At 41.1% G+C, this 12754-nt stretch overlaps 6 non-coding genes across 6 annotated transcripts; 2 read left to right on the top strand and 4 right to left on the bottom strand.

The window, feature by feature from the left end:
- Positions 1 to 508: 508 nt before the first annotated feature.
- Positions 509 to 580, top strand: trnad-guc (transfer RNA aspartic acid (anticodon GUC)). The gene has a single exon. It is a non-coding gene; the product is annotated as a tRNA-Asp (tRNA).
- A 103-nt stretch (positions 581 to 683) lies between these two features.
- trnag-ucc (transfer RNA glycine (anticodon UCC)) lies at positions 684 to 755 on the bottom strand. Its single transcript has one exon. It is a non-coding gene; the product is annotated as a tRNA-Gly (tRNA).
- A 293-nt stretch (positions 756 to 1048) lies between these two features.
- LOC132136802 (U5 spliceosomal RNA) lies at positions 1049 to 1163 on the bottom strand. Its single transcript, XR_009431583.1, has one exon. It is a non-coding gene; the product is annotated as a U5 spliceosomal RNA (small nuclear RNA).
- A 1081-nt stretch (positions 1164 to 2244) lies between these two features.
- Positions 2245 to 2316, top strand: trnad-guc (transfer RNA aspartic acid (anticodon GUC)). Its single transcript has one exon. It is a non-coding gene; the product is annotated as a tRNA-Asp (tRNA).
- Positions 2317 to 2790: 474 nt separating this feature from the next.
- Positions 2791 to 2905, bottom strand: LOC132136799 (U5 spliceosomal RNA). Its single transcript, XR_009431580.1, has one exon. It is a non-coding gene; the product is annotated as a U5 spliceosomal RNA (small nuclear RNA).
- An 8671-nt stretch (positions 2906 to 11576) lies between these two features.
- LOC132136797 (U5 spliceosomal RNA) lies at positions 11577 to 11691 on the bottom strand. Its single transcript, XR_009431579.1, has one exon. It is a non-coding gene; the product is annotated as a U5 spliceosomal RNA (small nuclear RNA).
- Between the last annotated feature and the right edge of the window lie 1063 nt (positions 11692 to 12754).

Raw genomic sequence — 12754 nt, 5'->3', positions numbered from 1 at the left:
CAGTTATGTCGGTGCAGTAGCGTCGGTTGGGGGAGAAACGGCATCATGCGCAGCTCCTCGTTAGTATAGTGGACAGTATAGTCAGAGCCAACATCTGCGCTGACCCTGGTAAACCACTACGCTCGCCAAGGGTCATCAAGGGTGACGACGCCTGCCCACATGCGTTTCGTCAGCCCCCCCCCCCCCCCACTCCAAAAGGGAGGAGTAAAACTCACAAAAGTCCCCTCGGTCCACCAAAAACCACAAGCCCAATCAAGGCAATCTCTTTCTCATGCCTCCATCTGAAAAGTTGGAGAAAATCTTATATGAATAAAAGAGTCTTTTAAAGAAATCCCTTATTCCGAGGTCACCGTAGCCACCAGATCCAGTCTGTATCCAGATCAGTGGGCCGCTTCAGTCACCCGGATCCAGTCAGTATCCAGACAAGATGGTTGATCAACACCTAGAACACCTTCAGTTATGTCGGTGCAGTAGCGTCGGTTGGGGGAGAAACGGCATCATGCGCAGCTCCTCGTTAGTATAGTGGACAGTATCTCCGCCTGTCACGCGGAAGACCGGGGTTCGATTCCCCGACGGGGAGAGCTAGCTCTTTTCGGCTTCCGAATGATCCATCCAAAACTTTTGGGAGGAGCCACAGGTCACAGAAGGAGTTCTGCTTCGACATCAGCCGGAGCCAAAGGACATGCGTTGGCCGGGAATCGAACCCGGGTCAACTGCTTGGAAGGCAGCTATGCTCACCACTATACCACCAACGCAGTCAGCAGTCAGCCACTTGCGCCGTCGCTAAGAAGGCTCGAAGTGCACGAGTCGCCGATAGGGCTAGAGGAGCTGATGAGATCTTTGTTTGGACCCGTCACTAAAGAGAGCCTTCCAGAATTTGCATCCCGTCACGTACAAGAAAGTGCTGCCTTCCCATGCCAGCTAAATAAACACTAAGTGCTGACAGCGCAAACGCAGAGAGTGCAAATACAGACGATGAACAGTGGCACGCCCTCCTGCAGCGTGTTGGTGGACGGCCAAATTGATTCTGCTCTTGACATTTCGATGTAGCTCTGCTGTGAGCAGAGCACCCAAAAATACAGGTCACTCGCAAAAGTTCCCCTCCACGGAAATCTTTAGTAAAAGGCGAAAGATTTATGCGACAATGAAGAGAAACTCGAGCTGTGTCTACGACCCCTCGGGCCTGTGCCCTGCCCCTGGTAAACCACTACGCTCGCCAAGGGTCATCAAGGCTGACGATGCCTGCCCACATGCGTTTCGTCAGCCCCCCCCCCCCCCCCACTCCAAAAGGGAGGAGTAAAACACACAAAAGTCCCCTCGGTCCACCAAAAACCACAAGCCCAATCAAGGCAATCTCTTTCTCATGCCTCCATCTGAAAAGTTGGAGAAAATCTTATATGAATAAAAGAGTCTTTTAAAGAAATCCCTTATTCCGAGGTCACCGTAGCCACCAGATCCAGTCTGTATCCAGGTCAGTGGGCCGCTTCAGTCACCCGGATCCAGTCAGTATCCAGACAAGATGGTTGATCAACACCTAGAAAGGACCTCTATGGCCCTGAAACACAGCGGAGACCGGGACAACTAGATGAGCCCCAGATACAGATCCCCTGTAAAGACCTTGTCTCAGACGACCACCAGGACAAGACCACAGGAAACAGATGATTCTTCTGCACAGTCTGACTTTTCTGCAGCCTGGAACTGATTTGCTGGTTTCTTCTGACCAGAGGAGAACTGTCTCCCCGACTGAGCCTGGTTTCTCACCGGGTTTTTTCTCCATTTTTTCACCGATCGAGTTTTGGTTCCTTGCCTCTGTCGCCTCTGGCAGGCATAGCTGGGGACACTTCATGTACAGCGATATCGTTGACTTGATTGCAAATTATTGCACAGATACTATTTAAACTGAACTTAGCTGAATGATGACATCACCGATTTCAATGACGAAATGCCTTTAACTGTCATTTTGCTTTATTGACGCACTGTGTTCCGAATTAATGTTGTTCAGTTGCATTGACACAATCCTTTTTGTTTAAAGCGCAATTTAAAAAAAAATAAAAAAATAAAAAGAGTCCAAACAATGAGCCCTACAACGGGTAGTGTTCCAAATGTTATGCGACTTTAGCTAATGATGGGTCCATCCAGAATTTGACGGTGCTAGGGCTGTGTCAGCGTCAGAAAAAGCCATGCATTGTTCAGTTATGTCGGTGCAGTAGCGTCGGTTGGGGGAGAAACGGCATCATGCGCAGCTCCTCGTTAGTATAGTGGACAGTATCTCCGCCTGTCACGCGGAAGACCGGGGTTCGATTCCCCGACGGGGAGAGCTAGCTCTTTTCGGCTTCCGAATGATCCATCCAAAAGTTTTGGGAGGACCACAGGTCACAGAAGGAGTTCTGCTTCGACATCAGCCCGAGCCAAAGGACATGCGTTGGCCGGGAATCGAACCCGGGTCAACTGCTTGGAAGGCAGCTATGCTCACCACTATACCACCAACACAGTCAGCAGTCAGCAGTCAGCCACTTGTGCCGTCGCTAAGAAGGCTCGAAGTGCACGAGTCGCCGATAGGGCTAGAGGAGCTGATGAGATCTTTGTTTGGACCCGTCACTAAAGAGAGCCTTCCAGAATTTGCATCCCGTCACGTACAAGAAAGTGCTGCCTTCCCATGCCAGCTAAATAAACACTAAGTGCTGACAGCGCAAACGCAGAGAGTGCAAATACAGACGATGACCAGCGGCACGCCCTCCTGCAGCGTGTTGGCGGACGGCCAAATTGATTCTGCTCTTGACATTTCGATGTAGCTCTGCTGTGAGCAGAGCACCCAAAAATACAGGTCACTCGCAAAAGTTCCCCTCCACGGTAATCTTTAGTAAAAGGCAAAAGATTTATGCGACAATGAAGAGAAACTCGAGCTGTGTCTACGACCCCTCGGGCCTGTGCGCTGCCCCTGGTAAACCACTACGCTCGCCAAGGGTCATCAAGGGTGACGACGCCTGCCCACATGCGTTTCGTCAGCCCCCCCGACTCCAAAAGGGAGGAGTAAAACTCACAAAAGTCCCCTCGGTCCACCAATAACCACAAGCCCAATCAAGGCAATCTCTTTCTCATGCCTCCATCTGAAAATTTGGAGAAAATCTTATATGAATAAAAGAGTCTTTTAAAGAAATCCCTTATTCCGAGGTCACCGTAGCCACCAGATCCAGTCTGTATCCAGATCAGTGGGTCGCTTCAGTCACCCGGATCCAGTCAGTATCCAGACAAGATGGTTGATCAACACCTAGAAAGGACCTCTATGGCCCTGAAACACAGCGGAGACCGGGACAACTAGATGAGCCCGAGATACAGATCGCCTGTAAAGACCTTGTCTCAGACGACCACCAGGACAAGACCACAGGAAACAGATGATTCTTCTGCACAGTCTGACTTTTCTGCAGCCTGGAACTGATTTGCTGGTTTCTTCTGACCAGAGGAGAACTGTCTCCCCGACTGAGCCTGGTTTCTCACCGGGTTTTTTCTCCATTTTTTCACCGATTGAGTTTTGGTTCCTTGCCTCTGTCGCCTCTGGCAGGCATAGCTGGGGACACTCCATGTACAGCGATATCGTTGACTTGATTGCAAATTATTGCACAGATACTATTTAAACTGAACTTAGCTGAATGATGACATCACCGATTTCAATGACGAAATGCCTTTAACTGTCATTTTGCTTTATTGACGCTCTGTGTTCCTAATTAATGTTGTTCAGTTGCATTGACACAATCCTTTTTGTTTAAAGCGCAATTTAAAAAAAAAAAAAAAAAAAAAAAGAGTCCAAACAATGAGCCCTGCAACGGGTAGTGTTCCAAATGTTATGCGACTTTAGCTAATGATGGGTCCATCCGGAATTTGACGGTGCTAGGGCTGTGTCAGCGTCAGAAAAAGCCATGCATTGTTCAGTTATGTCGGTGCAGTAGCGTCGGTTGGGGGAGAAACGGCAGCATGCGCAGCTCCTCGTTATTATAGTGGACAGTATCTCCGCCTGTCACGCGGAAGACCGGGGTTCGATTCCCCGACGGGGAGAGCTAGCTCTTTTCGGCTTCCGGATGATCCATCCAAAAGTTTTGGGAGGAGCCACAGGTCACAGAAGGAGTTCTGCTTCGACATCAGCCCGAGCCAAAGGACATGCGTTGGCCGGGAATCGAACCCGGGTCAACTGCTTGGAAGGTAGCTATGCTCACCACTATACCACCAACGCAGTCAGCCAATTGCGCCGTCACTAAGAAGGCTCGAAGTGCACGAGTCGCCGATAGGGCTAGAGGAGCTGATGAGATCTTTGTTTGGACCCGTTACTAAAGAGAGCCTTCCAGAGATTGCATCCCGTCACGTTCAAGAAAGTGCTGCCTTCCCATGCCAGCTAAATAAACACTAAGTGCTGACAGCGCAAACGCAGAGAGTGCAAATACAGACGATGACCAGTGGCACGCCCTCCTGCAGCGTGTTGGCGGACGGCCAATTTGATTCTGCTATTGCATTTTGATGTAGCTCTGTCCTCGGTCCACCAATAACCACAAGCCCAATCAAGGCAATCTCTTTCTCATACCTCCATCTGAAAAGTTGGAGAAAATCTTATATGAATTAAAGAGTCTTTTAAAGAAATCCCTTATTCCAAGGTCACCGTAGCCACCAGATCCAGTCTGTATCCAGATCAGTGGGCCGCTTCAGTCACCCGGATCCAGTCAGTATCCAGACAAGATGGTGGATCAACACCTAGAAAGGACCTTTATGGCCCTGAAACACAGCGGAGACGGGGACAACTAGATGAGCCCCAGATACAGATCCCCTGTAAAGACCTTGTCTCAGACGACCACCAGGACAAGACCACAGGAAACAGATGATTCTTCTGCACAGTCTGACTTTTCTGCTGCCTGGAGCTGATTTGCTGGTTTCTTCTGACTAGAGGAGAACTGTCTACCCGACTGAGCCTGGTTTCTCACCGGGTTTTTTCTCCATTTTTTCACCGATCGAGTTTTGGTTCCTTGCCTCTGTCGCCTCTGGAAGGCATAGCTGGGGACACTTCATGTACAGCGATATTGTTGACTTGATTGCAAATTATTGCACAGATACTATTTAAACTGAACTTAGCTGAATGATGACATCATCGATTTCAATGACGAAATGCCTTTAACTGTCATTTTGCTTTATTGACGCACTGTGTTCCTAATTAATGTTGTTCAGTTGCATTGACACAATCATTTTTGTTTAAAGTGCAATTAAAAAAAAAAAAAAAAGAGTCCAAACAATGACCCCTGCAACGGGTAGTGTTCCAAATGTTATGCGACTTTAGCTAATGATGGGTCCATCCGGAATTTGTGCTAGGGCTGTGTCAGCATCAGAAAAAGCCATGCATTGTTCAGTTATGTCAGTGTAGTAGTGTCTGTTGGGGGAGAAACAGCAGCATGCGCAGCTCCTCGTTAGTATAGTGGACAGTATCTCCGCCTGTCACGCGGAAGACCGGGGTTCGATTCCCCGACAGGGAGAGCTAGCTCTTTTCGGCTTCCAAACAATCCATCCAAAAGTTTTGGGAGGAGCCACAGGTCACAGAAGGAGTTCTGCTTCGACATCAGCCCGAGCCAAAGGACATGCGTTGGCCGGGAATCGAACCCGGGTCAACTGCTTGGAAGGCAGCTATGCTTTTTTTTTTTTTTTTTTTTTTATTAAAAATTTTTTTCAGTACAAAAAGAAAAAATACATAAAATATTTCAAAATTTTAAATCATTCTTGTTATAGAAACCTCTCTTTCATAAAATTAAATGCAGACATTCATTTAAGGTTACATTAAAGTTTCTAAGCAAACATAATCCTTTTCGACTGAAGAAAAAAAAAAAAAAAAAAAAAAAAAAAAAAAAAAACTACAAATTAATTTCCAGTCCATTCAGTGTTTTCAAAACATAAGGATTGTTGTTTAGAATGAGTTTATCAAATACATAAATTGTACCTTCTGCTTTAAAATAACTTTCTAGTGTTCGTATATAATCTTCCAGTTTTTTCTTAAAATAAATCCATAATCCCAGTTTTTTGTTTTTGTCTCTTGCTATATTTCTCCTACACCATATCGCATATCTAGCTACAATTAAAAACAAATTTATCACATTTTGATTATCAGATTTCTCATTCATTCCAAATAAAAATATACAATTCCAACTCTCTTCATCTTCTATTACATCCATTTTATCTCCTAACAAACTCTTAATCACATTTTTCATTTTGTCTCTGAAAATGATCAGTTCTTTACATGATAAAAACATATGCAAAATTCCTTCATTTTTTTCACAACAGACTTTACACAATGCATCCCCAGTCATTCCACATTTATACAACTTCTCTTCAGAAAAAATTATATTATGCCTTATATAAAAATCCAGGTTCTCCATTTTAACATCAATATGCCATTTTCTCAAATTTGTCCACAGAACTTCTTCCTCAAGGTCTATAAAAACTTTTTTCCAAAATGTATTTCCAGCTGGTTTCTTAAAAACACTATTTCTAAACAAAACATAAAAAGTCCTAAGATGACTCACATGAAAAGGCTCCTTTTCTCCTTTTGCTTTTAAGAAAACCTTCATTTTATCATCTTCACTGTCTTGTCCTTGTTTTTCTATGTTTACTAACCATTCCTTTGGAATTGCCTCTTTTATTTTATCATATTGCTTTTTTTAAAACATTCTTATTAACATAATTTTCATTATTTTTCACTTCATCATAAATTGCTTGCAAAGGTAAAAAAACCTTCCCTCACTTCATACAAAATATCCCTTATTGTTTTAAATCCAGCATTAATCCAATGTTTAAAAAATAATTATTTTCCTCTATATACAATATTCTCATTCAGAAACAATGGCTGCGTTAAAAACTCCAATCTCCTTATAGGTTTAATACATACATTGGGTAAAAATTCTGTCCAAGCTTCTAAAACTTCTTTATAAAACTCCGGTATTCCTGTTATCATTGTAGGTTTTAATTTCATCCACAGAATATCAGTTCCTATTTTCATATGTCCGCATTTATTTAAAAACATTCTCATAAGAATTTTCCATTCAGCCTTATTCTCTTCATTTAAAAATGTTTTCACCGTTTTGACTCTAAAGCTCTGTTTTTTTAATTCTGGATCTTGCAGCCCTAACCCACCTTCTTCTATGGCCCCTATTAATGTATTATAAGAAATCCTTGATGGCTTAGAGCCCCAGAGAAAATTTAAAACATCTTTTACTAATTCCCATAGGCATGGGTATCACACCCAAAACATACCACATTTTTGCCATCATTAATGCATTTATAACCAAAACCTTCCCTCTTAAAGTTAATTCCCTTTGTTTCCAATAATTTAACACTCTTTCCATTTCACCCACCACTTCATCCCACATCAAATCTCTCACCATTTTCTCATTTTTCCCAATCCTCACACCCAAAATCTTCAAACTCTCTTCTTCTTTAAAAGGATAACATTTTTGAATTTTTTAAATTTTTCCTATACTCATAATAACCGTTTTTTGTTGATTTATCTTAGCTCCAGAACCTTTACAGTATTTTTCTATTATGTCCATTGCTTTAACTACACTAGCCACATCTTGCACTATTATAGTCGTATCATCCGCATATTGATATACTTTCTGCAACTCTCTATTTTCTTCTGTGTTTATTCCTCTAATTTCTTTCTCTTCCGTTATTGCCAACCCTAATGCCTCTGCCACTAAACTGTACAGCAAAGCTGATAATGGACAACCTTGTCTAATAGATCTAGTTAATTTAAAGGTCTCTGTTAAAAATCCATTGCACTTTACTTGACTTTTGGAATCTTTATATAAAATCTTCAACCACTTAATAAAATTTTCACCAAAACCAAACTGTTGTAAAATTCTAAACAAATACTCATGTTCGACACGATCAAAAGCCTTTTCTAAATCAAGACTTATTACATATCCACTTTTTTTTTCAGAGATCATGTAACTTACAACATCTCTTATACTACTAATAGTATCTGTAATATCTCTTCCTGGTATTGCATATGCCTGGTTTGTTCGTATTATATTTGGTAAAATTTTCTTCAATCTGTTAGCTAAAATCTTTGATAATATTTTAAAATCTGTATTTAACATAGTTATTGGTCTATAATTTTTTAGATCTGCAATGTCCCCTTTTCTTTTATAAATTAATTTTACTAATCCTATCCCCATAAAATAACTGGTTTCTTCCTTTTTAAAAATTTCATCATACACATCTTTTAAAATTGGTGTCATTACATTTCTAAAAACCTTATAAAATTCACTTGGAAGACCATCTTTTCCTGGACTTTTACCATTATTTAACTGCATGATTGCTTCATCTATTTCTTCTTTTTCAATTCCCCTTTCACATAAATTTTTATCACCATTATCTTTCTTTATTTTGATTTTCCCTACCAAAAATTCAATTTCTTCTCTACCCACTCCTTCCCTTTTAAACAAATTTTCATAATAATCTTTTATTTCTTTTAAAACTTCTTCTTTTTCTTTTACCTTTCCTCCTCCTTTTCCTATTAATTCTTTAATCATTCCTGCTCTCTGTCTGTTTTTTTCCATATTAAAAAAGAACCTTGTACATTTTTCACCTTCCACTAAGTATTTTGCTTTACTTCTTATCATTGCTCCTTTATATTTTTTTTCTTCTATATCCTTTATTTTTTCCTCCAACATTACGGTTTTCTGTAAATTGACAACCTCTTTACTCAGCTCATCTCTTAATTCTATTCTTATTTCTTTTTCTTTTCTTTTTTTAATTTTCTGTATTATTTTACTATGTTCTCTTGCACATTTTCCAATGTCATATTTTAAATTATCCCACCAAATTCTCTTTTCATCCTTATTCATCTGATTTCCTTTTTCCTTCTTTATTAATACCTCTATTTGTTCCTTAAAATTCTCATCTTTTAAAATCTCAGTGTTTAACATCCATATTCCAGGCCCTCTTTTAAAATCATTCATATCAACTTGTATACATACAACTTTATGATCACTTAACATTATTTCCTTATAATATATAGTATCTATTAACTTCAACATTTCCCTATAACTAATCAAGAAATCTATTCTACTTCTGCATATAAAATTCTTCACCACCTGTTGCCTTGAGAATTCTCGTATCCCCTCGTTTCTTTCTCTCCATACATCCACTAAGTTATTTTCTTCCATTAGACTTTTTAATTCCTTCCTTCCACTATCAGATTTAAAAACCATCCCATCTGCAATATCCATCTTGCTAAACGTAGTGTTAAAATCCCCCATAATTAAAATGTTCTCCCATTTCACAATAATATCTTTTAGTTTCTTAAAAAATAACACCTTTTCTTTTTCTACCACAGGTGCATGAATATTACACAGAATTATACTTGTCTCTCCCTCCATCATTTTCACTATCAAAGACTTTCCTTGCATATCATCATAAACCACTTGTGCTTTTTCACACACACCCTTTTTAATTAAAAATGCTACTCCCCTACCTAGCCTCCCATCACCATTACTATAAAATATATCACCTTTCCATTTTTTTATAAAACTTTCCATTAATCCATCCCTCCAATTTGTTTCTTGAACCACTAAAACATTTGATCTACTACACAAAAGTTTCAACTTTTCAAATTTCCCTTTTTCTAGTAACCCTCTTACATTAAGTGTTGCAATTTTCAAAAACATAATACATAGCAAAGTACATATTATTCTAAACATTCATCAACTTTTCCCAACTGCATTAATACCTCAAAACTATTCTCACCATAGTCTCTTATTTTAAATACTTTCTCTTTCAGTTCTTTTTTTTTAATTATATGTCTCTTTTGTACATTCTCTAAATTTGGTTTTACCTTTAGTTGTCTTCTTCTTGTTATTGTAACCTTTTCCCAGTCATTTTTGTTGTCTTCTTTTCTTCCTTGTGTTGCTTTCTCTATCATTTGCATTTCCTGCCTTTCCTTTTCCTCCTCTCTAGTTTGTTTCAAGATTTCCGTTTGTATTCCATGTCCTTCTTCCTCTTGCTCTCTTTCTATTTCACAGTACTTCTGTTCCTCCTCTGCATCTTCTCCTATTTGATTCTCTTCTTCTTCCTCAGTCTGTTCTGTTTGTTCATCCTCCTTTTCGTCGTCCACATTCTGTGATTCCTCCATTTCATCTACTTGCTCATATTCTTTATCTGTTTCAGTATCCTCTTCAATCCAGCATTCACATTTCACCAGTACTTTACGACACTCCGGGCATCTTACAGCATCACATTCCCTTGAAAAATGTCCCTTTTCACCACAATCTCAACAGCTAAAGTCTGGACAGTCCTTCAAAATGTGTCCCGGTTTCATACACAATCTACAGATCTTCATTTGATGATCATGTATGATCCTAAAATATTGCACTCCCTCTGCAGTATCAAATCTCGTGCTGTAAGGCAGTGATAACACCTCCTTAGGGAATTTTACACGGACATATCTTGTTCCATCTGTGATTGTAGTGTCTGGATAGTACCTTCTTCTTATTGCAGATGTAACTTTAACTCCCCATGTTCTCAATTTTGCCGTTATTTCTTCATCCGTTACATAAGCTGGTAAGTGCATGAATGAAACAACACACTCTCTCTCTTGAAGATTCCTCACTTCACACACAATTCCTTTTACTGTTAGTCCATCCTTTAAAACTTCACATGCTTCTTCATCCGTTACTGTTACCTCATACTCATTATTTAATCTTGGTCTTACCGCTAACACTTTACTCAGTCCAACTTTTTCAATCAACGCTTTTATCACATCCTCCACCCTTCGATCTCTTACTTCTGTAGTATTAACAATTACTGTTGCCTCCTTTGAGTAATACTTTTGTTGTTCATTGTCTTTCATCTCATTCCTTTGTCTTCTCACCTCACTTGTCTCTGTTGATTTTCTTTGCTTTATTCTTTCTCCAGTATCTTTTTGAAGTTCTTTACTGTTGCTTTTTTCCTCAGCCATTTCTTTGCCATCGCCATGTTGTTCCTCCATAATCAAACTTTTAAGAGCTTTAAAGCTCCTTTGGCCCTAAGCAGTAAATTCTGCTCAGGGCCCTAAAAAATAAAGTAATAAAACAAACCAAGAAAAAATATATATATTTAACTAAATCCAATATAATATAAAACAAACCAAAACAAACCAAAACAAACACATGGGAGAGCCTTTCTCTCCCTACTGCCACCTCTTACTTCCTGGAATGTACCAACAATCACAGGTGCTCAGGTTGGTATGGCCGTAAGCCACCACTATACCACCAACGCAGTCAGCAGTCAGCCACTTGCGCCGTCGCTAAGAAGGCTCGAAGTGCACGAGTCGCCGATAGGGCTAGAGGAGCTGATGAGATCTTTGTTTGGACCCGTCACTAAAGAGATCCTTCCAGAATTTGCATCCCGTCACGTACAAGAAAGTGCTGCCTTCCCATGCCAGCTAAATAAAAACTAAGTGCTGACAGCGCAAACGCAGAGAGTGCAAATACAGACGATGACCAGTGGCACGCCCTCCTGCAGCGTGTTGGCGGACGGCCAAATTGATTCTGCTCTTGACATTTCAATGTAGCTCTGCTGTGAGCAGAGCACCCAAAAATACAGGTCACTCGCAAAAGTTCCCCTCCACGGAAATCTTTAGTAAAAGGCGAAAGATTTATGCGACAATGAAGAGAAACTCGAGCTGTGTCTACGACCCCTCGGGCCTGTGCGCTTCCCCTGGTAAACCACTACGCTCGCCAAGGGTCATCAAGGGTGACGACGCCTGCCCACATGCGTTTCGTCAGCCCCCCCCCCCACTCCAAAAGGGAGGAGTAAAACTCACAAAAGTCCCCTCGGTCCACCAAAAACCACAAGCCCAATCAAGGCAATCTCTTTCTCATGCCTCCATCTGAAAAGTTGGAGAAAATCTTATATGAATAAAAGAGTCTTTTAAAGAAGTCCCTTATTCCGAGGTCACGGTAGCCACCAGATCCAGTCTGTATCCAGATCAGTGGGCCGCTTCAGTCACCCGGATCCAGTCAGTATCCAGACAAGATGGTTGATCAACACCTAGAAAGGACCTCTATGGCCCTGAAACACAGCGGAGACCGGGACAACTAGATGAGCCCAAGATACAGATCCCCTGTAAAGACCTTGTCTCAGACGACCACCAGGACAAGACCACAGGAAACAGATGATTCTTCTGCACAGTCTGACTTTTCTGCAGCCTGGAACTGATTTGCTGGTTTCTTCTGACCAGAGGAGAACTGTCTCCCCGACTGAGACTGGTTTCTCACCGGGTTTTTTCTCCATTTTTTCACCGATCGAGTTTTGGTTCCTTGCCTCTGTCGCCTCTGGCAGGCATAGTTGGGGACACTTCATGTACAGCGATATCGTTGACTTGATTGCAAATTATTGCACAGATACTATTTAAACTGAACTTAGCTGAATGATGACATCACCGATTTCAATGACGAAATGCCTTTAACTGTCATTTTGCTTTATTGACGCACTGTGTTCCTAATTAATGTTGTTCAGTTGCATTGACACAATCCTTTTTGTTTAAAGCGCAATTTAAAAAAAAAAAAAAAAAAAAAAAAGAATCCAAACAATGACCCCTGCAATGGGTAGTGTTCCAAATGTTATGCGACTTTAGCTAATGATGGGTCCATCCGGAATTTGACGGTGCTAGGGCTGTGTCAGCGTCAGAAAAAGCCATGCATTGTTCAGTTATGTCGGTGCAGTAGCGTCGGTTGGGGGAGAAACG

This window comes from Carassius carassius, unplaced genomic scaffold (assembly GCF_963082965.1).
Source record: "Carassius carassius unplaced genomic scaffold, fCarCar2.1 SCAFFOLD_76, whole genome shotgun sequence".
In the NCBI taxonomy this organism is placed as follows: Eukaryota; Metazoa; Chordata; class Actinopteri; order Cypriniformes; family Cyprinidae; genus Carassius; species Carassius carassius.
Note: the sequence above shows the minus strand (reverse complement) of the source record. Positions and strands in the feature narration are given on the sequence as shown.